At 33.2% G+C, this 26,439-nt stretch overlaps 2 long non-coding RNA genes across 5 annotated transcripts; one reads left to right on the top strand and one right to left on the bottom strand.

Annotated features, from left to right (window-relative positions):
- Positions 1–1,661: 1,661 nt before the first annotated feature.
- On the bottom strand, positions 1,662–21,230 carry LOC145733896 (uncharacterized). Of its 2 annotated transcripts, XR_014179296.1 has the most exons (4): positions 20,890–21,230; positions 20,605–20,800; positions 5,912–7,847; positions 1,662–5,871 (listed from the first exon to the last, which is right to left on the bottom strand). It is a non-coding gene; the product is annotated as an uncharacterized LOC145733896 (long non-coding RNA). The 2 variants fall into 2 exon arrangements; XR_014179297.1 differs by lacking the exon at positions 1,662–5,871 and having other exon boundaries at positions 6,804–7,847; positions 20,617–20,800; positions 20,890–21,082.
- A 428-nt stretch (positions 21,231–21,658) lies between these two features.
- Positions 21,659–23,683, top strand: LOC145733897 (uncharacterized). Of its 3 annotated transcripts, XR_014179300.1 has the most exons (3): positions 21,787–22,044; positions 22,101–22,903; positions 22,958–23,683. It is a non-coding gene; the product is annotated as an uncharacterized LOC145733897 (long non-coding RNA). The 3 variants fall into 3 exon arrangements; XR_014179299.1 differs by having other exon boundaries at positions 21,659–22,015; positions 22,101–23,683; XR_014179298.1 differs by having other exon boundaries at positions 21,659–22,044; positions 22,101–23,683.
- Positions 23,684–26,439: the final 2,756 nt, after the last annotated feature.

The following is a 26,439-nucleotide window of genomic DNA, read 5'->3' as shown; positions in this document are numbered from 1 at the left end:
GATTGGTGGTTATGGAATCATGCTGTACGACACCATGAATCAATAGTGTTCTGTAATTTCCATTATGTTCTTGAGATAAGATCTATAAATTTAATTATGAATATTTGCATTGATTGTCATGAAGGTTTTGTTGATGAGTTTTACAAAAAAGTTGCTTATCACTACAAGGGAGTGTCTTTTTTGCTAGTGCATGAACATGACTTTTTTCATATGAATTGCGATGTGTGTTGTAAAGATACAAATGCTTATAATTTAAATTTTTCTTGTTATTGGGAGAAGAAAACCAAAATAATAACGACAGCGCCTTAGAAGACGAAATAGGAGAAGATGTCGTAAGTGAGACGTATAGCTGTTACACTTATAATCCAAATATTGACGTAACATTAAGAATAAAGGAAGTGAATGATTTCTATGAAGCTCCAGTTGACAAGCATGTCCAAAATATTACTGGAGTTGTTAATCAACGCGATAAGGATTGGTGGTTATGGAATCAGTGCTGTACGACACCATGAATCAATAGTGTTTTGTAATTTCCATTATGTTCTTGAGATAAGATCTATAAATTTAATTATGAATATTTGCATTGAATGTTATGAAGGTTTTGTTGATGAGTTTTACAAAAAAGTTGCTTATCACTACAAGGGAGTGTCTTTTTTGCTAGTGCATGAACATGACTTTTTTCATATGAATTGCGATGTGTGTTGTAAAGCTACAAACGTTTATAATTTAAATTGTTCTTGTTATTGGGAGAAGAAAACCAAAATAATAACGACAGCGCCTTAAAAGACGAAATAGGAGAAGATGTCGTAAGTGAGACGTATAGGTGTTGCACTTATAATCCAAATATTGACGTGACATTAAGAATAAAGGAAGTGAATGATTTCTATGAAGCTCCAGTTGACAAGCGTGTCCAAAATATTACTGGAGTTGTTAATCAACGCGATAAGGATTGGTGGTTATGGAATCATGCTGTACGACACCATGAATCAATAGTGTTCTGTAATTTCCATTATGTTCTTGAGATAAGATCTAAAAATTTAATTATGAATATTTGCATTGAATGTGATGAAGGTTTTGTTGATGAGTTTTACAAAAAAGTTGCTTATCACTACAAGGGAGTGTCTTTTTTGCTAGTGCATAAACATGACTTTTTTCATATGAATTGCGATGTGTGTTGTAAAGCTACAAACGCTTATAATTTAAATTTTTCTTGTTATTGGGAGAAGAAAACCAAAATAATAACGACAGCGCCTTAGAAGACGAAATAGGAGAAGATGTCGTAAGTGAGACGTATAGCTGTTGCACTTATAATCCAAATATTGACGTGACATTAAAAATAAAGGATGTGAATGATTTCTATGAAGCTCCAGTTGACAAGCATGTCCAAAATATTACTGGAGTTGTTAATCAACGCGATAAGGATTGGTGGTTATGGAATCGTGCTGTACTACACCATGAATCAATAGTGTTTTGTAATTTCCATTATGTTCTTGAGATAAGATCTATAAATTTAATTATGAATATTTGCATTGAATGCCATGAAGGTTTTGTTGATGAGTTTTACAAAAAAGTTGCTTATCACTACAAGGGAGTGTCTTTTTTGTTAGTGCATGAACATGACTTTTTCCGTATGATTTGCGATGTGTATTGTAAAGCTACAAACGCTTATAATTTAAATTTTTCTTGTAATTGGGGCAACAATATACATAAACGTTTAGAAATGATAAAATTATGGGGAGCACGAGAAGAATAAATGTGTTTTTTATACTTTTGGTTCTTTATTTTCCACAAAACCTTTTATCGTCACATGAATTTAACGCTAATGTGTCTCTGAAATATTTGATAAATATAGTGTATAAACATATAAATAGTGCGATGTTAATTACATTTCCCATTCGTTCTAGTAACATGGCTCTGTTACATCCAACTTTTTTAATTCTCACTGCAATAATCAACAATGTTCTATACGTGTATCAACCTAAAAAGAATCCTGATGTATACGTGTGTTTCGAAAATTGATAGTAAAAGAAGTAATAAAACTAAAGACCAAAGCAGTAATCTAAAATTCGCTTGTAAATAATCATTAGAACTTATAGAACATTATATTGATAAATTAAATGATAAATTTGATTCGATTTGCCACCTTACTGGTCACGATGACGTCAAAAGGTTTAGACGCGAATTATTCGACGGTGTTTCATATGCTATCAAATGGCTTTTTGGAATTCCTGATGCCGATGATGCAATATTTTACACAGAAACCATTAAAACCGTAGCTCAACAAAATCACGACATGCAGTTATTGATGAAACAACAAGCTCAGGTAATGTCTGACGCCATTAGTGATTATAATAAAACTGCATCTACTCTCCAATTAACGAACAAAGACTTAATGAAAATTGTCGTGGAACGCACTCTCTCCGAGGTCACCACGTCCTAGAGACAGAAAATCCCGGCAATCTGATTGGCCCGATACGCGGCGGTGCGGCGGTAGGCAACCGAGCGATGGCGTGACATGCGGGGTTCTTAGCGAGTCAGTCGGGTTAGGAAAAATAGCGGAAAAAGAGGTGGGCAAAATAAAAAGTGGTCGTCGCCTTCTTTTTGGATTCAATAACGGTTGTAGCCGTGTATTGATATTTTTCCATTTTGCCATAGACAAGCGTGTAATTCTTGTCTGAAACTTGAACAAGTTGCAGCTTGTTCAGGGTGAGCAAAAGTTAAATTTCGTCGTTCTCGTTCCGATAGCCTTCCAAGGACGACTTTTAACCGTGTGTTTCGGAGCTGGCAATTTTCGTTGGTGTCGACAAGTTGTGATCCGGTCGGGACGTTGTTTTAAAAATAAAACCGTTTTGGTGAACAACCGCGTCGGACTCCAAAAGCAGTTTTACCTAGTAAGTTTTAGGTTAAGTTTTTATGTAAAAATCTTCTAGCCCTGTCCTGTTGGCACTTTTGTTAAGGGCGGGAGTTTAGTAGCTAAGGTTGTTGAGTTAGGTTAAGTGTTAGGTTTGACGATTTCCCAACCTTGTTTTAGTTTAAGTTAGGTTATTAGTTAGGGTAATAATTTAGTTTCTCTGATTAAACGTTCAAACTCGAAACTTGGGGGCTTATTCTTTCAATCCTTGGAGGCTTGAGGAGAATCAGAAAGCTCTGGGTATATATATTTCATTTTGTTAGTTTGTCGGTATCTAAAATTAAAAAGTTAAAAAGCAGAAAAACCGACTGGCATCCCTCTCACTTTTTTTTAATGTTGGAAGACATGGAAATATCCGAGCCAGACGTATTAGACTGGAATGTCCTGGGGCTTGAAGATACTCTCAGGGCATCGAACCTGACGAATCCTGGGGCAACCCAGGAGGACCCGCCAGTGGCGCTACAGGGGCAAGAGCGTCAATTAAACGACAAAAATATGTTAAAGTTCAATAATTTCTCTAAAAATACTGTAAAAAGAATCAACTCCTTAACTTACAGTCAAACGGTTACTGATCATCTCAGCTTAATTAGTCAATTATGCAATGAACTAAACGAAGAATTTGATGTAATGATAGCATCAATCTTATTTTCAAAGCAAAATATATTGCATCCAAACATAATTACCCCAAGGCACGCACTTAAGGTATGAGTTGACAAAATTAAAATTAGTATCAAATTTGGAATTACCTTATGATTTACACGACTTTGATAATTTTGAGTTTATAGTTTCTTCCAAACAGTTTAAAAAGCAGATTGGTCCAACACGTTAAACCATGTCTACTTCACCAGCAGTTAGTGATTGTGCAGAAGCTTTAGAAGAATTGTGCAACGTTGTTACATCACCAGAAGTGCCGATAAATAGTGAAACAGAAGCAGACTTAGAAACTGGTGAAGATGTCGTAAGTGATAGATATCGTTGCTGCGAATTTTACCCCAGTAATGAAATTTTAAAGAAAATCAAAGAAATAAATAATTTCTATGAAGCACCCGAAGATATGCGTGTACAAAATGGAACTGGAAAAATTACTGAAGCACAAGAAAATTGGTGGTTGTGGAATCGTCCAACACAACACCATACCATGTTATCATTTTGCAATTATTACTATTCAGCTATGATAGAATCAAATGGAACTATAATGATTCTTTGTGCAAAGTGTTACCGTACATTAAGTAATACGTTTTGGGAAAAAGTGGCATACAATGTTAAAGATGTAAGTTTAATGTTGGTTCACGAACATACTAAAGGCCACTTAAATTGCGATATTTGTGCTGTAGATACGTGCAATAATGATAATTCATTAATATGTTATTGGGGAGAAATTAGTAAGCGTCGAGAAATTGTAAAGTTATGGAGCGCACGTGAAGATTAAATATTTTATAGCGATTGCGAAGACCTTTCACCACCTCAACTAACCAATTCAATGATGGCACCATGCGAGATTTCCTGTCTTCTGAATTTGCTGGAACTTCTTTGGCCCATTCAAGTGAAGCAACTTCCTTTTTACCTGATATTACAATGGTTAGAATTAACGCAAGTAATCATGCAGAACGAAAACAACTTAGCTGGCAAACGCTCATTAAAGAACTTTTTACTACCACTCCAGAAAATAAAGAAGCAAATCAAACTAGCGGGGAGCAACAAATTCAACGAATACACAATTTCATTTCCGAAGTTCGTAGATCTCTTAAAGGAGCACGACTACTTCACGACATTTTGCCAAACGTCACTAGAACCGAATCTGCAGCAATGCTTAAAGCAACAATGGGAACAAAATATAACGGTGGTTTATTCTGGTGGATCTTCCACACTGACCTTGTCCACATCCTCCGGTTTGTTCCTGGGTAAGCGGGTACTGCAAATGTTCACGCTTCAATACAAGTTGCTATGGATTTATTTAATTCTGAGTTGGTTGAAAAAAGTATAAATGATATTTATGAGTGGATAAGTAACAAAACTCCATTGTATGCAGCTTTTCATGGTAATACAGATGATTATTATTAATCTATTGAAGATTCAGTACAAGTTTTAAAAGAACTTCTGCATTTTCAATATAATAATGATGAAACAAGTATTTTAAATTTTTTAACTGATTGTATTAATGTTATTGATAAAAAACTTCCAAAAGTTAATACTATACATATTTTAGGACCTCCCGGATCAGGGAAATCTTATTTTATAGATTGTTTAATTCATAATTTTTTTAACTTTAGTCAAATTGGAAACTTTAATAAGTATACTTCATTTCCATTACATGATTGTGTAAATAGACGAATTTGACTATTTAATGAACCAAATATTAAGCCAGGGGCATTAGAAACATTAAAATTATTGTTAGGTGGTGATTCGTGTCCAGCAAAAATTAAGTAAAGGGTGTCCCAGAAATATTTTCATTTTTGGATCTGTCCTATGGCGCAATACGCATGTTTCGGAGAAAGGAGATAGTTGGCAAACGTTTGGCAACATTGTTAAGTTTTAGTTGCAATGGAGCGTTTTACGGGACCGCAACGTGCTTTTTGTGTTCGTGCGTTTTATAAAAACAACGATTCTTATGCCCTTGTGCGTCGTTTGTACAGGAATCATTTTAACATAGCAAGAATGAGAGATGTCCCAAGTGAAAATTTGATTAAATATTGTATAAGAAAGTTCGAGAACAGTGGAAACACGATGACTAGTAAACCGCTTGGACGCCCAAGGTCAGCGAGATCGAACGAAAACATTGAACGTGTACGCCAATTCGTTAACGAGGATCCCCGGCAATCATTAAGATTGCGTGCAGCGTCTTTAATTTTGCATAAGTCGACTGTTCATCGCATTATTCGCAAGGATATGCATTTCCATCCATACAAGATTGTTATCACACAAGAATTAAAACCGCAGGATCCCGCTAATCGATCAGAGTTCTGTAGAATAATGAGAGAGGACTTCAACGGTTGCAACAACATATGGTTTTCTGATGAATCCAATTTTCACATTAACGGACATGTTAACAAACAGAACTGCCGATATTGGGCCGAGCAGAACCCGCAAAATCTTTATGAGACGCCATTACACTCGCCTAAAGTTATTGTCTGGGCTGCTATGTCAAGGCAAGGAATCATTGGCCCGTATTTTTTTAAGGATGGTCAAGCTCAAACTGTTACATCTGAGCGCTACTGCCACATGATTAAGACTTTTTTAAGTCCTGCAATTCAGAACCATGGTGGCTACAATAGAAACACGTTTTTCCAACAAGATGGAGCGATGAAACTCGATGTCACGAATGCTTCCTTGGATGCTCTTGATCAGTTATTCCCAGGGAGGATCATCAGTCGCAGAGGAGACATTAACTGGCCACCAAGAAGTCCCGATTTGACACCAGCAGATTTCTTTTTATGGGGACACCTCAAGTGTAAGGTATACACCCAACCGCCACAGGATTTGAGAGAATTGAAGCACAAAATACCAGATGAAATTAACGCTGTTCCTCGTGCAATGCTTCAGAGAGTGATCGAAAACTTCGGTTCGAGATTACGAGAGTGTGAAAACATGAACGGTGCTCATTTATCCAATACTCTTTTCCATAAATAAAAATTTAATATTGAGGCTTTCCTTTGGTAATAAATTTATTTAGAAAAACAATTTTTAGTATTTTTTTTTATTGCATAAAATAAGCAAATGTTTTTGAAACACCCTTTATAAGAATGATATTCTAGACACGCCCTAAATAATCTGCCTCTGAAGAAAAAAAAGGTTTTTTTAAAAAAAATAGTTTTGGGATCATTTGGGTTAATTAACTTGTCCGAGAAAACTCATTCATCCTGGCAAGTTTTAAAAGAATACCATTGGACATTCATTATTTGAAACTTCTAAGTAACATTGTATATTAGGTTATTAGGTGTAACAACAAACTGGTTCTGTCACCTTTGGATTCAACAGCACGCTACAACAAGGAATGTGTATTATTTTCCAATTGATGGAATGGTTTAATGAAAACCAGGTGGAGAGCTTGAACAATTTTGTCTGCTCGAAAAAGGCATATGGGTCTATCATAAACGATGATATTTCTGCCGCAGACAAGTGGTGCACTTTGTCAAAAATGTGGAAGATCTAACTTTGAAACAAATAGTTCAGATAGTGATATCAGTTCCTTGTAGCAATGCTTATGGGAAAGATTTTCAACTTAATGAACCAGCAAAATTTAATACAAAATACTATTGTAAATGTTGACATAATATGCAATTAGTTAAGTTTTAGAGTACGTTCTTTAATAAAGTTTTAATTTGGATTTATAAATGTTTTGTGTGTTTTTAATTATCTTGCATAAAAAAGCGATTGAAAAAATCACCTAAGTACCTATTAACCTCTCGACAAATTTTCGTTTACTGTGTTTTGCTCTCCTATTTTCCAAGAGACGATTTTCTTTTATAAAAAAGGTGGCAATCGTATTTATTCCTCGAATGATTTTGCTGCAGAATGTCAATCAGTTGAAAAGTAAATCGTACGTTTGATAGATATAAATGGCTGATTGCTGGTCTATGTTCACTCCCAATGTCAACTTCTGCACAGTTACTCAGTTCGCCATGCGTAGATTGACATTAAAAAGAATGACACTTTTCCTAATACTTCGCCATTTATTCAGACATTAAATGAAAATTCTTGAGCCAAATATTGTGAAGATGTCGAATCAATAAATTACGTAACAGTAGTAATACGTTTTCATTAATGTGGAACTAAAATATATGTTCTCGGTAATTGCTCAATGCTGCATATGGCAGAACAATAAAGCAAATAAAACTACCCACAACCCCCGCCTCCATCCTCAATTTATTAATAAAAAAATAGGAATTCCACTCTTCACCTGGACGACTAGTTTTGCTTCTCACCACCGGGACAATATCTGGAACAAAAAAATATATTAATTTTAGTATGTATTTGAAACCAATTTCTAAGCTTGCAAAACAAACACTTGCTTCTGCGATTTTTAAAAGGTGATTATTTTATAAATAAAACATATCTGTATAAAAATCTGCGTTTGACAGTCCTACGCCTAACTCACAACGTACCACAAAAATGGTAAGATTTTATTTTTTGGAAAGAAGTAGTAGTCCATATTCTTTCAGTGGAGTCGCAAGAGTACGAAAGGAAGGAAATGACAAACAGTCTTCTCCACAATACTTTATTATGACCTTAGATGGTAAGGTCTGCTCAACAAGTTTCGGTCACATAAATGACCATCTTCAGGAGCTTAAATCGATCGATCAATGTGACTACTGTCTTTTTACAAGGGGAGAGACAGAGAGACCCATGTTATAACGAATTAGTGACTATAACATAGTTAAGTAGGTGAACAATGCTCATTATGGAGAAAAAACTAACTGTAGCACATTAAATTAAAATTAAAAACTTAAACTAGACCCATTTAGGGCTGGGTGAGACCCTAGGGGGAAAAAGATCTTAAAACTCGTGCACCATCCACTGAAGAGGCGATCAAACAGGAAACGGTACGGCAAAGTACACTTTTCCACACGATCGTAGGAAACATTTTTTTAATCATCCAACTGAACATTGCCTTAACCCCTATAATAATTCAACAACAGCCGATCAAAAAGTGTAAAGTGTGCATTAAGCAAAGTAGTTTTTGAATATACTATTACCGCACCTTAACAAAAAAGGTGGTACCTACAAATAAGCGGAACAACCAAGAAACATTTTCAAAAACTAATTCCGACTTTGTTTAAAAAAATTATTACACAGGGTGTTACGAATTCGATGCATTAGCATTGCTATCTCAGAAACTATAGTTGATAGAGAGAGATGGAGGCAAAGATGCGCATTTTATTGCTAAATAATTATGGTGCAAAGACATACTTTAAAACAACTAATTATTACTAAAAGACCTTAAAAAACCTATTATACAGGCTGCTTAAATTTGGATAAACAAATCTGAATTTATTTTTCTTCAAAACCGCTGCAGATATTTTCATAAATCTTTGAAGGTAACTGTCAACAATACGAGTAAAGCACGTTTCGCAATAAAAAGAGAGATGCAAGTCATGACGTTGTATGTACCGCTATGCAATTATATGAAACGTAGAGTTGAGCAATTGCTAGCAATTTATTTTTCATTATTCTACTCCGAATACTATCTTTTTCTCGAATTAATAATAGAGAAAATGTAACTTTGCCGTGAAAACGCCGGAAATGCTTATTTTTAAGGCGCTGTAAAACTCAATACAAACAAATTTCAACAGCTACGCAACGTTCAACAACGAAAGGTAAATTTGGTATTGTGATGGTGGCTTAAGGACATAGTGAGGTCGCTGGATGGAATCAGACCAATGTACTCAAACCTGAAGTAGCATTAGCTTTAAAACGATGCAGCTTCAAAAAACTAAAACTCACTTTAGTATTTCGTAAAAAATGAGATCGAACAAATGCTCCCCGTTCTGGACGGTAAAGCTAAGAAGCTTTTTTAAGAGAAATTCGGATCACCTGGGTGTCCAAATTTATCTTGAAAAGAATTTCGACCATAGGAAACAGCAGTTCAAAACTCTGACCCTTACAGCGTTTTGCCTTTAGACTATTTTTTAACTAGCCATTGTTTATCGATCTTTTACGTTATGTCTGTATTATATTGTCACGATAGAAATAAATGAAATTTATTTCACTTGAACGGAAACATAAAAAATGTGGAATGCGGTTAAAATGCACCTGCACTTATGATGCAATAGCTAAACTATGCACCGGAGTATAACCTACCGTGGAACCAGTGTTTGGCATGAAGTTATATCCTAGAGAGGGGATAATTTCAGTCAGTCCTGCTTTGCCTAGCAGAAACTCGGAAAATGGCGCTACAAGTGACAAGCCTCTCTCCAAGATTCTATCTTCATTAGAAGTGTAAGTATACTATTGTACTTTATTTTTGTGTATTGATCTTACACCTATTTAATTATGATTTTATTGGAAGTTAGTAACGTTTTTATAAGATTAGTAAACCGCTTATTTTATTAGTTAGTAAGTTATGAGTTGTTTAGGTTAAGGAACTTATTTAATAAAATTTAATGGTGTGTAACTATGTGTTTTATTTCACACTGAAACGAGATCCCAGGCAGTAAACTTGCATTCAATTCAACACGTCACGTTAGTCGTGGCAATATAATACCTTTAAACGTATTAAACCTATTTCATTAAAAAATATATTTTTTACCTACTGAAAATTTTATAATTTGTCACTCGCAACGTTACTGGAAATGGCCGCCTCACTTAATATACTAATTAAGCAAATCCTCTAGTTTAGACACCTTTTATTGTCCGTATGTCAAGGTGCTAGAAATTAAATGGCGATTATGTAGAAAAGTTAACAAAGGTCTAATAAAAAAATAATCTTAAAAAAAAATTGATTTATAGGGCAATTTTTTGTATGTCAAAACGGCCCTTGCTTAGTAGTTGCCTGAAATAATCATGTAAGTAACCAGACAATAGTGTGGTTTAAACTTCAGATCATGCAAACATTACTTTACACTTCAACTCATTAAAGAGGAAAACGGTGTTCCATATCTATGCAATGTTATTGTCATGTTGTGTAAATTTGGTTGGCAATACAATCACCTCTGTTATGACTATGCAACTAAAGTTATAATAATCAGACTATACCTCATTATTACTATTACTTTAAACATGTCTTTAGACAACAGTACATACATGGTGTTTTCTAACAATTGCAAAAAATCTTAATCATCGATTATACATCAAGAAATAATGCCAGTTTGCTATACAGGTAATTCAAATTCGACCCTCACCATTGGGAGAAAGTTTAAATTGGGACAAAGTTGCGTCATTTAAAGCTCAACCAAATGCAGTAGTAAACATTTTGATTTTCCGAGTACTTCCGAAGATATTTAAAAAAACTGAAAATTTCAATTTTTAATTTTATTTATTTCTAACCTTATTTGAAGAGATATTCCAAAACTAATAGCATCTTTTCATTGCCACTTTTTCCCAGCTATTCGATGATAGATTCATATTTGCCGGCCGACGTTTTTTGGCAGCCATCATCAACTTTCTTTTTTCTTATGGGGGCCATATTGGATTTTTAACCCACCAAATAGTACGTTTTATGCTGATTTTAGTGATGTATAATCAGTTATGATTTGCTTCATAAATAACAAAACAATTGAATAAAAACTAATTTTACCTTTGTTGGCTTTGAGGTTATGAGAGGTTTTATGAAGATTACTTGGTAGTACTTGTCACACGCAATTGGCCTGAACATACTTAGACACAATGAGGAAAAACGAGGCAATATTATTTTAAGCTTCAACACAAATTTGGTACTAAGTTAATAATATAAGTGCAAACAAACTGTAATCAGTAAGCCAACAGCACCACATAACTTTATTTAGTTAAAACTTAACCAAAACATAGCTTGATTTGATGTTTTTCAAAATCCCATATTAAATCATTTAAACTTGCAATTAACATTACAAAAAAAATCAATTTGGCAAAAAATGAAGTTCCTAAAATAATGATCTTTCTCTTGGAAACATAAATGACCGGTTTAAGTTAGAGATGCTACCAAATCTCTTCTGATTAACCTAAATTTTGCAGCAATCCTTGTATAATAATAACATTTTGTGCGCCGGTTTCTTTTCTAGATACATTTTTAACTTGACTTGCTCTAATAATCGTCCGAATTATCGTGTTTGACAAGTACTGTCAAATAATGACATTTCATAAAACGTCTCATTAACTCAAAGCCAACTAAAGTAGAATTAGTTTTTATTGAATTTTATTTTGTCATTTATGAAGCAAATCATAAGTCATTATACATCACTAAAATCAGAATAAAACGTACTATTTGGTGGGCTAAAAATCCAATATGGTGCCCATAAAAAAAAAGAAAATTGATGATGACTGCCAAAAAACGAAACGTCGTGTGGCAAATTGGAATCTATCATCGAATAGCTGGGGAAAATGACAAAGAAAAGATGCTTTTAGATTTGGGATATCTCTTCAAATAAGGCTAGAAATAAATAAAAACAAAAAATCAATTTTACAGATTTTTTCGGATATCTTCGGAAGCACTCGGAAAATCGAAATTTTTAAAACGGTATTTGGTTGAGCTTTAAATTGCGCAACTTTACCCAAATTTAAACTTTCTCGTATCTCTTATGGTTTCTGAGATCCCAATGGTGAGGGCCGAATTTGAATTACCCTGTATATATCATATTTCAAAAATGCTTTGTTAAAGAAATACAGGATGTTTGGAAGAAAATTATTTATTTCTTCAGTATCGGTAACTGTTTTCAAGCAGATTTAATTTTTATTTTCAGAAAAAACATACCAATTTCTCTATCAATGTGCATTATGAAATTGAGATTTTTAAAATTGTAAATTTGTTATTTTCTCGAAAACTGTGACAGGTACAGAAAAAACTAAAGAAGCAAAAAAGTTTCTAAATTAACAGAAATATTTCATAAAAAAATCATTGTGGCACCATTAAAAAGTTTGTGGAAGGAGAAAGAAGGCCTTAAACCCCAAACAATAACACAGAACTAACACTCAAGTATTTCATTAATTTCATAACAAAGCATTTTTGAAATATGGTTTGTACAGTTACAAATTTGATGCAAAAACATTGCTATCTCAGGAACTATAGTTGATAGAGCTTTAGTTAAATGAAGGCAAAGTTGCGCATTTTAATGCTAAACAATTTGGTTAAAAAAAATTTTCATTACTTCCGGAGATATTCGACAAAAAGCGAAAGTCAAATTCCTATTTTATTTTTTTACTACTTTATTATTGATTATTTTGGAAAATCAATGGCACCTTCAGGAGGCACTTTTTTAGGCTCTTTAAGAAAATAGTTAGTTTTCAGCTCCGACGTTTCGATTTTTAGATACCATCATCAACTTAAATTTTTCAATACGGACCTGAACTTTTTATTTCGTTTTTTAGTAGCTACAGACCTCTTGAAACTAATGATGTGCCACACTTGTCAAAAAATTATATCTGCTGTACTTAAGTACCTATTTTTTTTTTAAATATGCCTTTGGAATTCATATGTTGTCATAATGAGTAGATAATTTAGTTTGACATGATTTAAGAATTAGGTTTTGCTCTAACACTAAAAATAAAGTTTAAGCTGTTTCATCAAAACTCAACCTCGAAATCAAACACGTGAGTGTCTGAAAAATACATAATTAACCAAAAACATATTTTTTTAAATTAATGAATTGAAAAGTACTATAAGAAACTCTCTTTTTTTCAAAGGAGCAATGAACCTAATTTTGAATTTTATCAAAGTAAATTATTTACTCATTATGACAACATATCAATTTCAATTGCTTAATTTATTTAAAATACTTAAAGTACCAAGTACGTAATACATTAGATATATTTTTTTGACGTGATATATCATTGGTTTCGGAAGGTCTGTAGCTACTAAAAAACAAAATAAAAAGTTTAGGTCCGTATTTGAAAAATTAAATTAATTTAATTAAAATAAGTTGATGATGGTATCTAAAAAACGAAACGTCGGAGCTGAAAACTAAAACTATTTTCTTGAGGAGCATAAAAAAGTGCCTCCAGAAGGTGCATTGATTTCCCAAAACTTTTTCGATTTTTGTCGGATATCTCCCAAAGTAATAAAAAATTTTTAAATTTTTTCACCAAATTATTTAGCAATAAAATGCGCAACTTTGCCTCAATTTAATTAAAGCTCTATCAACTATAGTTTCTGAGATAACAATGCTAATGCATCAAATTTGTAACACCCTGTATAAATAAACTGTCATTATTTTTCGATGTAGAATAGATTTTTAAATAATTTTTTGCAATCATTAAAAAACACCCTGTATAATACATATTAATTCAATGTTGAGCAATTCGGTTTACTAAAGTGTATAATGACGATTACTGTGTTAAATGTAAAACAATAATGAAAACAGCAATGCTGTAAAAGGTGAATTTATGCAGGACATTAAAATAGAATTAAGCTAAACTAATTTAGTACTAAGAAACATCAACATGTGTAATTGCAACATGCATTTATGCAACTGAATTTTCTATTAAGTTTAGATAAGTTAAATTAAGAAGTTGGTCAACTTTTAACTTTCTTAACTTAATATTACTTATTATTATTATTTGCTTATAGCACATAGCCTGAATAGGATTTGGACAAATGACAAATGTCAATTACATCTTATCTTGATTAATGTTTTCTTCCTTTGTCAGATTTTTCCGACAAAGGGCTCTGTGGGCCTAATGCCTGTTTCCCCCACACTTCCAAGACAAATTTAAGTATGTACCGGTTGACCCAATAAGACTGTTTCTCGGCCATATCTCGGGAGCCATTCGTCGTAGGACTTTCGTGTAAAAAAAATTATTGGGCCATGAAGAATCGCTGGAAAATATTTTCTAGTTCTAAAAACAACCACCAGAGGGCGTAACTGCCATCTTAAATTTTAAAATCGCATTTTCTCTAAATTTCCCATAATGAACTAAAAAGTTTTTTTCACATTTTGAAAGAGAACCAGTTTATCTATAATTTTCGTTAAATAAAATTTTCAGTTATTTGAAAAACAAAGATGGTGTGGGGTGTTCAATTGATTTTGCAATAACCTGCTTTAACTTTTTAACGGTTTGACCGATTTTAACAAATTTCGTATCGTTGAAAAGAGCATTTGTTACGATTTTCCCGTGGGTTCACACAAAGTCAATTTAACTCAACAATTAATAAATTTATTACACTTCAAAACACTCCGTACAATAATTAACACAGCTACTAAAAACACTACTACAATTCCACAATTATTCCACTATTTAAACTTAACCGCGTTCCCAAATTCACTACTACTGCGGTTGACACCGCGTCTTTTATATTCGCAAACCACGTTCTAGAATGACCGCGAAACGCTTCGCGGGTTGCCTTGACCATTCAAGAATCTTCCAGGTAGCGCTTCCTAACTGTGGCCTACTTTAATACGCGCCCGGCCAGATATTGCGGCGCATCGGTTTCATCCCGAAGCGAGCGCTCGTTAAAAAGTATCGAGCATAGTAGGCCCAGACCGTAACAATCCTTTGGGCAATAAGTCAACCAAAATATAGTTATTTTAGTTGAACCTTTCTCCGCCAGAGGGCTAGTTTTGACACCATGACCCATATACTAAACAAAATCAGAACAATCAAATGAAATGATATGTCCAAATATAGATATAGCCTAATAACATCCAAATAGGCCAGGGAAAACCGTTTTTCAAAATCTCGATCCTAACATCAAATATTGGAAAAATTAGATTAATGAATCTTTGAAAGCCAAGGATCGCGTGGTAAATGTTTTAAACTATTAAATATTTAGCTACAAAATGAATAAGATGTTAAAGAGGCAGTTGTGAGTCTAAATAGAATTTATTTAGGCATTATTTAAAAAAATATATATCATCAGAACATTCATGTTGCTCCAAAGGGACTAAACGCATCCTGAACTTATTAAGTCACTTTAATATTACTCTTGGAATTCTTACTTACTTTTAGTTTAAAAAAGAAGCCTAAAAACCCAAATAAATAACTATATCCAAATTTCACATACTTTGGAATCATTAACAAAGTCTTTTTGTCAAATTTGATGCCCAAATCATTTTGCGTAAAATTTTAAACTGTTTTTTTTTTCGTTTTTTAATAAAACCCATGAGACGGAAAAAGAAAGAGATCTAATGGCGACTCAGGTGTTCAAAATGGCCTCCGTTATTTTGAATGCACATCTGAAGACGCCTCAATTTCAGCTCTTGGGATGTTCAAGATGGCATTTCTAATTCTTGCAATCATATCCTCGCGGGAAGTTGGCCTTGTTGCAAAGACTATATCCTTAATCCTTCCCCAGAGATAAAAAAATCGCAAAAAAAAAAAAACAGTTTAAAATTTTACCCAAAATGTTAGATTTGGGGCATCAAATTTGACAAAAAATCTTTGTTAATGGTTCCAAAATATGTGTAATTTGGTTATAGTATATTTATTTGGGTTTTTAGGCTTCTTTGCTAAACTAAAGGTAAGTAAGAATTTCAAGAGTAATATTAAAGTGACTTAATAAGTTCAGGATGCGTTTAGTCCCTTTGGAGCAACATGAATGTTCTGATGATATATGTTTTTTTAAATAATGCCTAAATGAATTCTATTTAAACTCACAATTGCCTCTTTAACATCTTATTCATTTTGTAGCTAAATATTTAATAGTTTTAGAACATTTACCGCGCGATCCTTGGCCTTCAAAGATCCATTAATCTAATTTTTCCAATATTTGAGGTTAGGTTAGGATCGAGATTTTGAAAAACGCTTTTCCCTAGCCTATTTGGATGTTATTTGGCTACTTTTTCATAAAGAAAAAGTCATATCATTTCATTTGACTTTTCTGATTTTTTTTTAGTATTTGGGTCATGGTGTCATAACTAGCCCCCTGGCGGAGAAAGGTTCAACTAAAATAACTATATTTTAGTTGATTCTGATTGCCCAAAGAATGCTCTTTTCGACGATACCAAATTTGTTAAAATCGGTCAAACCGTTAAAAAGTTAAAGCAGGTTATTGCAAAAACAATTAAACACCCCACACCATCTTTGTTTTTCAAATAACTGAACATTTTATTTAACCAAAATTATAGATAAACTGGTTCTCTTTCAAAATGTGAAAAAAACTTTTTAGTTTATTATGAGAAATTTAGAGAAAATGCGATTTTAAAATTTAAATGTCAGTTATGCCGTCTGGTGGTTATTTTTAGATCTTGAAAATATTTTCCTGCGATTCTTCATGGCCGATTTACCCAATAATTTTTTTTACACCAAAGTTATACAACGAACGGTTCCCGAGATATGGTCGAGAAACAGTCTCATTGGGTCACCCGGTACAACTAGCTAAGTTCAAGTTTGAATGTGACAGATCCGATGCAAAATAACTATGCAACAACAGTCTAAAGTAAACTTATCTGAGATGTCCTTATAATCTACTTAGCCAAAGTTGGGGAAACTGACATAAGTGAATTGAGCAAATAACAAAACACAAAACAAAAACTGTAATCAAACAATTAAGCACAAGGTAAAAAAAACCTGTGAAAACAAATTAGTACATCAAAAGTTGTTTATACCAATGTACAGGGTGATTGATTGAATTTTGACCACCCCCTTAACTTCCTTAATTTTGATTTTAGCAAAAAACGTTAAATACAAAACTAGTAGATATTTAGGTCTACTTTATTCTTAGATGAACAGTTAATATACAGGGTGTCCCAAATTTGAGTAACAAACGAACTTATGTCTTTTTTTAAATGCAATGACCGACTTTTTAATCGATATTTAAATTCTACATCAAGTTCTAGGCCTAATTGATGTAAAATGTCTGTATCGATATTGAACTGTTTCCGCAGCGGCGTCCTTGATTGATTGAATTTTGACCACCCCCTTACTTCCTTAATTTTGGTTTTAGGGAAAAACGTTAATTACGAAACTAGTAGACATTTAGATCTACTTTATTCTTAGATAAACAGTTATTATACAGGGTGTCCCAATTTGCGTAACGAAGTAAACTTATGTTTTTTTTAAATACAATGATCAACTTTTTATCCGATATTTAAATTCTGCGTCAAATAGGCGTTACTGATGTAAAATCTCTGTATCGATATTCAACTGTTTCCGCAGCAGTGTCCTTGATTGATTGAATTCTGACCACCCCCTTAACGTCCTTATTTTTGATTTTAGTAAAAAAACATGTTGTATCAATTTAGATGTAGATATTTTAAGTCTACTTTATTCTTAGATAAACAGTTATTATACAGGGTGTCCCAAATTTGAGTAACTAAATAAACCCTTAATCACATAGTCGAGGCAACATTGTTAAAGTAACAGATGCTGCTTCGGAAACAGTTGAATATCGATACAGACATTTTACATCAGTTAGGCCTAGAATTTGACGTAAACTTCAAATATCAGATAAAAAGTTGGTCATTGTATTTAAAAAAAAAAAAAGTTTGGTTCGTTACTCAAATTTGGGACACCCTGTATAATAACTGGTTCTCTAAGAATAAAGTAGACCTAAATATCTACTAGTTTTGTATTTAACGTTTTTTGCTGAAATCAAAAATAAGGAAGTTAAGGAGGAGGTCAAAATTGAATCAATCAAGGATGCTGCTGTGGAAACAGTTGAATATCGATACAGACATTTTACATCAGTTAGGCCTAGAATTTGACGTAGAATTCAAATAGCATATAAAAAGTTGGTCACTGTATTTAAAAAAACATAAGTTTGGTTTGTTACTCAAATTTGGGACACCCTGTATAATAACTATTTATCTAAGAATAAAGTAGACCTAAATATCTACTAGTTTTGCATTTAACGTTTTTTGCTAAAATCAAAATTATGAAAGTTAGGGTGGTCAAAATTGAATCAATCACCCTGCACCTATCAATCAACTCCCAAATGATATGATTACAAGATAATATAAAGCTCATCAAACAAAAAATTATGATGAGATCTTAGACAGTAAGGAGGACACCTTTGTTAGAAATTGTTCTGAACAAATACAGGAAGCAATTTATTTTAATAATGTAAGTACAAAAAACCCAATTTGACAATGCCGATAAACAAAATAACTTGGTGAGGCACATCCTTACAGGGTGTTACAAATTTGAGGCATTAGCGTTGCTATCTCAGAAACTGTAGTTGATAGAGCTTTTTTTAAATGGAGGCAAAGTTGCGCATTTTATTGCTAAATAATTTGGTAAAAAAAAATCAAAACATTTTCATTACTTCCGGAGATATCCGACCAAAACCGAATAAGTCAAATTTCTATTTTTTTTTACCACTTTATTAGCGATTATTTTGTAAAATCAATAGCACCTTGTGGAGGCACTTTTTTATGCTCTTCAAGAAAACAGCTTTCGTTTTCAGCTCCGACGTTTTGTTTTTTAGATACCATCATCAACTTCAATGTTTCAAATACCGACCTAAACTTTTTATTTCGTTTTTAGTTTTAGTAGCTACAGACCTTCTGAAACCAATGATGTGTCACACTTGTCAAAAAAGTATATCTAGTGTATTATGTACATACTTGGTACTTAAAGTTTTTTAAATAAATTAAGCAATTGAAATTGATATGTTGTCATAATAAGTAGATAATTTAGTTTGATATAATTTAATAATTAGGTTCATTGCTGGTTGGTTTTTTGGTGAATTATTTATTTTTCAAATACTCACATGTTTGAATTTGAGGTTGAATTTTGATGAAACAGCTTAAACTTTATTTTTAGTGTTAAAAAGAGCAAAACCTAAATCTTAAATCATATCAATCTAAATTATCTACTCATTATGACAACATATGAATTACAAATGGATTAAAAAAAAAAAACAAGTACCTAAGTACACTAGGTATAATTTTTTGACAAGTGTGGCACATCATTAGTTTTGGGAGGTAAGTAAGTGTAGCTCCTAAAAAATGAAATAAAAAGTTCAGGTCCGTATTTGAAGAAATGAAGTTGTTGATGGTATCTAAAAAACGAAACGTCGGAGCTGAAAACTAAAGCTGTTTTCTTGAAGAGCATAAAAAAGTGTCTCCAGAAGGTGCCATTGATTTTCCAAAATAATCAATAATAAAGTAGTAAAAAAATAAAATAGAAATTTTACTTTTGTGGTTTTTATCAGATATCTCCCGAAGTAATGACCATTTTTTGGCGCAACTTTGCCTCCATTTTACCAAAGCTTTCGCAACTATAGTTTCTGAGATAGCAATGCTAACGCCTCAAATTTGTAACACCCTGTATATTTTGGGTCTGGTGCGATATAGGTGCAACCATATTTTTGTTGTTTGTGTTGATGAAATTGATGTCATATTGTTTATTTAACTTAGTTCCACCCAAAAATGGGTGGTTGGAGCTGTTTGTTGGGAAAAGAATAGTAAAAAAATGCCTTTGAAAGTGGTCAGGTTACACCAAGTACATGAAGGGTTTAATAGTTAAATAACTTGAAAATTTGTAAATTAAATAAGTATTTTTAGTTTTTACATGCAAAGTGACACTTTACTATCTATAATTACAGTTGACAATGTTAACCTTAGTGTCAGATTAGTACAAGGGGCAATGTTTATTTTTTGTAAATGTATTGAAAAAGATGCATGGTAACCTAGTGCTAACCATAGTGGCCGATTCATATATGTAGCAATAATTATTAAGATCTGAAAAAGAGAAAAAATATGGAAACTTCCATTTTAAGAAATTAAAAATCAATTTTTAGAATGACTTTACTAATTTTGAACAGAAAAACAGTTCTGTTTGACAACATTGCTAGGGTTGTTAGGCACCAAACAAAATGTTCAACAATCAGGCGGGTGGTGCTGGTACCGATCAAAAACAAGTCATTTATGTTTAGTATGGAGAATGCCCTAGGAGTTTTTCCTGTGTGAAAGTGATTCATCCACCCTTATTTTGGTAAAAGTAAGTTAAATAAACAATCTGACATGGATTTCATCAAAAAAGAACTAAAAATAAGATGGCATCTAAATTGCACTGAAAATTGAATGTAACTACAAACCTTACTTTCATTTAGTATAATTCTAATTTGCTTTAATTTAACGTCTGCATAAACCCACCTTTAATTTAAGTAAAATCAGTTAACTCACCTTAAAACTTACTTTTTTATCCACCATTGTAATGTAGTTGCAAAAATTGCACATGATTTGGCTCTTCAACTTTATTGATATGTTGCACTTCTTGGTGGGTAATATGGGCCTCAAATAGGACAATTTCTTCAAAGAAGTTGTGCTTTCTCATCCAGATGAAAAATGGGGAAGTATTCAGCATATAGGGGATAAGATTCTGTAAGATTTGTTAAATTTGTAGTAATGCAGCCATGTTGGTTACACAGGTTATGTATCAATTTGCCACTGTAATCAGTGTTATCTTACCTGGGCAAGCAGCCGTTGTATCCATTGTGCTTATGCATATCAAAAACTCTACATTTCCTTGATTTTAGTGTATAATCTTCGTCAATTATTAGATAGTTGTAATATAAATTAAAATAAACTACAATTATTTTAAGCTGCATGCTGCATGCATGGCAATTTTTTTCATGACAACACGACAAAAAGCTAGCAATGCATAGTGACAAGCTGACAGCTGACAAGTTGGAAGTTTAAGGCGTATTTTGACGGACTACTAACCTGAGTTTTAAGTTGTAGTAGCATAGGGCGTCTTTTTATATCAGAATGAGTTAAAATGAGACAGGCATTGTAAACACTCCAGTAAACACTGACGCCAAGCCAAAACACGCCTTTAGTTGACATCGTAAATCGCAACACAACAGAAATGACAGATCGAAGATATTCAGCCGAGTTTGGGATAAAGCGATACGCTGCATGACGTCACAGTGGGTGCTCGGGTGTACAATATGCAATTAAAACCCAGGTGGAAGGTTGAAGGGGAGCCAGAGGGAACAGCCGTTGTCCATGGTTTGGGGGTTGTTAACTTTAGGTATCCACGAATTTCGAGTTGTTTCTTTTTTTTTAACATGTAGATTATGGCTTATACACGTATGGTAAATCCAAAACCGACCATAGGAAAACCGTGTAACGGACAGAGAAACATAGATAAATGCATGTGCAGGAAAAATATCAAGTAGGCCAAAATTTGAGCGCGCTGTTGCCAAACGCCTAAGTATCTAATACCGTCGACAAAACCAATTTTGTTGTTGGATTGTTCCTAATTTATTTCCATTCATTTGGATAATCTGTCATCGGTCAGCGAGCTGTATTTAGTCCGATTTCTGTCTATTTGTTTAACAATTTGAATGAAATTATTTATTTTTCATTTAGCATATTTTTTTTCTATATTTCATCTGTCATCTGCGATTAAAATCTAACCTCAATTGTCAAATTAAAAGTAAACAAGAAATCATTTACAGTGACAGCCATATTAATACCAGAATGTACTCCTATTAGTCCTATTATTGTAAGATTTTAGGAAAACATGAACAAATAACACTATTTACACAATAGTAAGAGTTCCTCTAGTTGGTGGCCTTCTCAATTTAAGGTAGGAAACTCCCCCCAGACAATTCATCAGTGAGAGAATAGCAAGAGACTCCTCTAGTGTAGTGTTATTAATAAGTTATTTTTAGGTAGTAAAGCCGATTTGCTAGCTTAGCCATACAACATCGCAACTTTTATTGAGTCTAGAGTCCAGTTACCAACAAAGCCACATTTAAGGAACCAGCTAACAAATGGGGTGTACAGTATTCTGTTGTTATTAGCAAAGTTACTTAGTTGAATGACAATGATATAATAAGGTGTGAAACATCTAAAAGCTTCAGTTCACTAGACAATATACAAGCCATCTGATCCAGTGTTCAGGTTGTGTTCAATCAATTTGCCAAAAGATATAATACTTAGATCAGTGCTCCATTTTAATTAAATTGTAAACCCAACTTGGTTGCTGTAAAATGAAGTGTAAAGTTGGCTAATGACTGTGCTTTTTAATTTACAGTTGTAGTTTCAGATCATGCACACAGAAGGTTGTAACACAGAATTCATTCTCCCACTATCTGTATTGCTAAGGAATGCAACCAACGATGTACTTAATAATTATTATATCAAGTCTATAATTATATCAGTTCATAAAATAATGTAATATGGTTATTTGTAAGTATAATAGTGTGTTTTATCATAGGAAATACAATAACAAAAAGTTTTCAATCAACATATCTATCTGCCACTGTACCCAAAGTGAAGGTGCAGACGCTCATAAAAAGGCCTGCTTCTTAGCATATGCCAAGAATCATTGTACCCTTCAGCTGTTCACATTTCCTAGCAATAGGCATGCCTGCTTTAAGTAGACACTATGTACTTTATGGCTTGCTCATAAGCAACCGAACTTCAGATGTGCCAAAAGCAGGCCCCCTTTCACCTATGCTCCAGATAGTAGGTATACTAAAAAATCTAAATATGTATTGCTATTTTATGAGCATGATATTTGTAGCAAACCATGTCCATACATGCTGCTCCACACAAGTAGCAATTGGTCAGTAATAATGTATGTATGTAATACTAATGACATGCTTTTGTGTTTTTATTGAACATGTTTGTCTGCACCTCTATTCTTAGAGTTTAGTTGATTCCTTATGATTATGAATAAAATACATAGTTAATATTTTACATAGCAAATAGGTGTTATCAAATAATAATATGGTCTAGGGGTTTTACCTTTAGGCATATTTTGGTCAAAGTATTAACTTGAGTTTTAAGCTGTAGGAGTAACATAGCGTATCTCATTATATCAGAACAAGTTAAAATAAAGTAGTCAAGATAGACAATGTACACAAATGCCAACATTTTTTTTTGTTATAACCTCCTTAAAAATTAAATTTGTTTCATCGAGAATATTTTTGACCTTCTAATGAATGGAAACATACACTTCTATTTTGTTTAAAAACATGCTGTTTAGTATAACTAAAGGAACTTGTGTTGACAATCTACAGTATAATGTAAAACCCACCATGTTTATAACATACAAGAGGAGAATCAAAGGGCAGTTTTATAAAAATAAATGTTACTTAATATTTTTCTTAATTTCCTTCTATTGATGTTACTGATGTAAGAAAGTTATGGAATGCTACTAAATATTTAATTTAACATTATTGAACTGTCTTTAAGTAAAAATCTGTTCTTTTAAATAGTATGTATGTAAATAAATGTATTAAAATTGTTTGTAAAAGTGTTGGTTTTTTTAAAAAACCACAAAATTTAATTTAATTAATTATTTTAAATTATTTAATAAAATTTAATTATTTTGTAGCAGGATTCTCTCAAAATTTCAAAAATCTAGACTAGGCTAGTTTGGTACAATTAATTGAATTATTAATACATTATCATTTAGACCACTTATCTTAATAGTATTCTATTAGTTCTTTAGTACGCAAACTCGAAATCATAGTCATTATAAAACAATTACGGATAATCAAAAATTCTGAACGCAGCCTGCCAAAAGTGTTCGGCCCAACTCAAAAATCAACGCGGGCTTATTTTCAAATGACATGTCGTTTATCCTTTGTTTTTCAAATAAACATTTTGTATTTGCAAATTGAAGTTTTCTTGTTCTGTTTTATTACGTCCTTATACTACCACCTATAGTTTTAGCTTGGCATGAGCACTCAAATAATACAACTTATTGAGTCAATGAACTAATTAACTGAACTTTATTTAACAATATTTTAAATTAATAACACCACATGTACAGTACAGTATTTAGTGACAAGTTTTGTTGACAAGACACAGAACTTATGTCAAGTCACGCACTGACTGAATAAAGGAATAGGTTATGCTAAAGCAAAGCGCTCCCTATACTACAACTAGTACAAGCGTACAACACACTCTCAGATGTGTATTCCTACATTCCCCCTCAAATCTGAGTTTGTTGTAATTGTTGCTTACCTAAACCGTTTAAACTAAATCTTACATTCTACAACATTCAGTATGTTTCTAAACTTAATAAATTTTTGCTGTGCTAATGCTTTAGTCAAGATATCAGCTTGTTGATATTCTGTTGGTACATAAAACAATTTAACCTTATTTTGTTCTACGCAATCACGCACAAAGTGATACTTTGTATCAATATGTTTAGATCTTTTGGTTTCCATCGTTGAAGCCATTTTCATACATGATTGGTTGTCCTCATACACTTTAATTAGTAAATTATTACATTTCAGTATTTCTGATAATAACTGTGAGAAAAACAGAGACTCACTTACACACAGTGACAATGCAACATATTCAGATTCTGAGCTTGATAATGCAACAATATTTTGCTTTTTAGATCTCCAATAAATTGCATTATCATTACATTTTATTACAAAACCACTAATGCTTTTACGATCAAAATCGTTAGCATAATCCGAATCAAAATAACTGTTTAAAGAAATTTGTGCATTAGAAGCCTGACTCTTGGTATATTTTAAAGAAAAATTCTTAGTTAGTTTCAAATATCTCAATACAAACTTCAAGTAATTCCAATGTTCTGAAGAGTAATTAGTTTGAAATTGACTGAAATACGTAATTGAGAAACAAAGATCTGGCCTAGAGCCTAACATTATGTACATTAAACAACCTAACAACTCGCGATAGGGATATTTTTCTTACATTTCTGTGTCAACACCACGTAATCCTAATTTCGGTTGCATAGGCACATTTGATGTTTTACAATCCAGCATATTAAATTTCTGTAAAACCTTTTTAACTAAGCTTCTTTGTGAAATATATAATTCATTCTTTAACCTTACAATTTCCAATCCAAGAAAGACAATATTTTTATTTGATAATTCTTTCATTTTAAAATGTTTACAGAGGTAGAATTTAATTGAATTTAACTCTTTTTCCGTTTTTGATAAAATTAACAAATCATCACCATGAATTAAAATGAAGCTTAAGTCAGTAAAATACAAACAAGGATCCTTCATTGAACGTTGATATCCGTTCAATGAAGGATCATTAAAACATTATTAAAAACTGTGTTCCAACACTTGGGTGACTGTTTTAGTCGGGAAGAAAACAAAATTAAAACAACTGTTTCCTCTAAATGCACTGTATTGCGGCTCTCGGTACTTACAGTAAACACTTACGATAACGGGTACCCAATGAAACGGAAGTTACCTTATTCGGTGATACGGGGAAAGCGTGTAACGATAATGAAAACTACCTACGGACCCTTCACTACTGTTTAGCCTGACTACTGTAGATTAACACTGTCTGTGACACAGTGTAAGTACGGCGTTACGGTACGGTTATGTAAAACTGACTACTCGGCGCCGGAATTTGTTCCAAAAACCCAAAGAGGCCCAATTACGTGACCAGCGGTGTTCCCGTCACTCGACCTAACCTCTAGGTGCCGCCCCGATTCCCCGGGGTTCGACAAATAGAGCCTCCGTTGCACACTGTTTCCCCAATCATGCAACAGAGGTTTCAAGTCTCGTGACATTGCCAGTCACACAGCCGCTAATCCCTCCAGTATCCCAAACCCGTTTACTACTCCGTTTCCCCGGAGCTAAGCAAACGAGCTACAGGATTCACCGTTCCCGCTTGCTACACCGTTTCCCCGGTGTCCAACAAACAGGAACAGGACCAGAAGGATTACCTAACTGTTTTCAAAAACAAGTTACTGTAGCCGGCGCCGTCTTACCAGAAATACCCTCAAACGGAAAACCCCGGAAAGATATAGCAAATGCCCCAAACGGAAATCCCCGGAAAAATACTGAAAATGCCCCAATTTACAGTTTGTTAAAATAGCTACAGTTAACGGTACGGGTTTAAACAGCAAACAGAACAAATACCGGACGGTCGGTATGTGCCTATTTTTTACTTACAGATTCGCGGAGATAACAGTTATCGATCGGCACGGAACGGCCAAGCTGGCTGGTTTCGATCTTTTGATGATCGAAGAAATCCCCGTTTTCCGGTGCGGGGCCTTCT

This window comes from Ips typographus, linkage group LG9, assembly GCF_016097725.1.
Source record: "Ips typographus isolate SLU linkage group LG9, UJ_Ityp_2.0, whole genome shotgun sequence".
Taxonomy (NCBI): Eukaryota; Metazoa; Arthropoda; class Insecta; order Coleoptera; family Curculionidae; genus Ips; species Ips typographus.
This window is presented reverse-complemented; position numbering and strand designations above follow the sequence as displayed.